The sequence below is a fragment of the Otolemur garnettii genome, unplaced genomic scaffold (assembly GCF_000181295.1).
Source record: "Otolemur garnettii isolate 467f Iridium unplaced genomic scaffold, OtoGar3 scaffold00011, whole genome shotgun sequence".
NCBI classification, from domain to species: domain Eukaryota; kingdom Metazoa; phylum Chordata; class Mammalia; order Primates; family Galagidae; genus Otolemur; species Otolemur garnettii.
The window spans coordinates 11,206,884-11,208,540 of NW_003852406.1; the positions used below are offsets into that span (position 1 = coordinate 11,206,884).

At 33.1% G+C, this 1,657-nt stretch overlaps 1 protein-coding gene and 1 pseudogene across 1 annotated transcript in view; both read left to right on the top strand.

Moving 5' to 3' along the window:
* The window catches only part of MINDY2 (MINDY lysine 48 deubiquitinase 2), a gene marked incomplete at its 3' end in the record, with an annotated part of 87,713 nt that overhangs the window by 51,736 nt on the left and 34,320 nt on the right, over nucleotides 1-1,657 (top strand). The window lies entirely within an intron of this gene.
* On the top strand, nucleotides 1,469-1,567 carry LOC111723433 (annotated as a pseudogene).

The window sequence follows — 1,657 nt, forward strand, 5'->3', positions numbered from 1 at the left end:
CAAGAGGTATGTCATTCATTGTGACCCCCCCATCCTCCTCCCTTCTCCCTCTTCCCTTTCCCCATCCTTATTTCTTAAAAATCAAATTCAGATCATTCCTTTGACTCCAAGAGTAGCTGTATATCATCTGGTAAGTAGTTACATTCATATGCTTTCTGATATAGGACAGTGATTGTTCAGGCTTTTCTGGTATAGACCGTGGTTTTCAAATTCTGAGGGGGCTTTGCTTTTTATCTATTTTACTTACTTGCTTTGTGACAAAAGTATTCTGCTGCTGAGGAGGAAAGACAAATAAGACAAAATTTTGAAAGCCAGAGACCTGTATGAAATACAGGGTGGCCATAAAATACAATTTAAACTGCACATGAACTTTATGACCACCCTGTACCTTTCTAAACTGGCTGATTCTTTGTATTCTGTTTCTGTGTCTGCAAATAACTATCTTGCAAATAAGTATCTGCAGTTGTCTGGATGATGGGCACCAAAATTCAGTCACAGAGAAGGCATTTCCCCATTATTAATGGGGATAGCTAACTCCTTAATAGCAACACTGAAGGCCAGATAAAGTGGAATAATATATTCAGTGTGCTGAAAGAAGACCAGTGCTAACCCTTACTTCTGTTCCCATTGAAACTTCTCTTCCAAGAGTAAAGCAAAGTCATTTCTTCAGATTAAATAAATTAAGATAAATTGCTGCCAGTAGATCATCATTAATGGAAATTCTAAACAAGTATTTTAGACAGAAGGAAGGTCTCAGATAGAAGTAAGAGTGAATGGAGAGAAAAATAAAATGATAAATCTGATTGTCGACTGTATCAAATAATGACATTATCTTATGGGATTTAAAAAAAGAAAACTAGCATATACAAAAATTACAACATAAATTGGGGGAGGGCTAAATGGAATTAAAGTATTTGGTTTAAGTATTAATAAGATAATAACTTTTGACCTTGATATAGTAAGAGTAGATGTTACAGTTTCTATATCTTCTCTGTCCAATATGGCAACCAAGAATGCTTATTTAAACTTAAATTTCACTAAAAATTTAGTTCCTGAGTTTCACTAGCCACATGTGACTAGTGTATATCCTATTGGGCAATGTAGATTTGGAATGTTTCCGTCATTGAGGAAGTACTAATTGGATAGTGCTTTTCCAGAGTACCTATGAAAAGCTCAAGAAAACTTAATAGGTAACTTTTAAATTAATAAAAGAATAATTACTCTAAAAAAAGAAGGAAAAATGGAGAAAGAAATAGTAAATGATGAAACAGAGAATAGTACATTTAATAAATACTGTTTATTTACTTTGTATTCATATACAAAGACTATATATGAATAATTATAATAAGTGTAAATAGGACTAAATATTTTAATTAAAAGACAGTGATTTTGAGGCTAAAATAAAATAGATACATTTGCTGTTTACAAGAGATGCTGCACAATTACTAATCAAAAGAAAACTAGATGTTTGTTTTGGAAGCACATATACCCAAAGTGGAGTGCTATGGAGATTAGAATGGCCCCTGTATAAGAATGACACATAAATTCATAAGCATTCCATATTTTAAGAAGTAAAAACTTTTAAAGCTGACACTTGTGGTAATATTAGAAAGAATAAACTTCAGGGCTGGCGCCTGTGGCTCAATCAGCTAAGGCG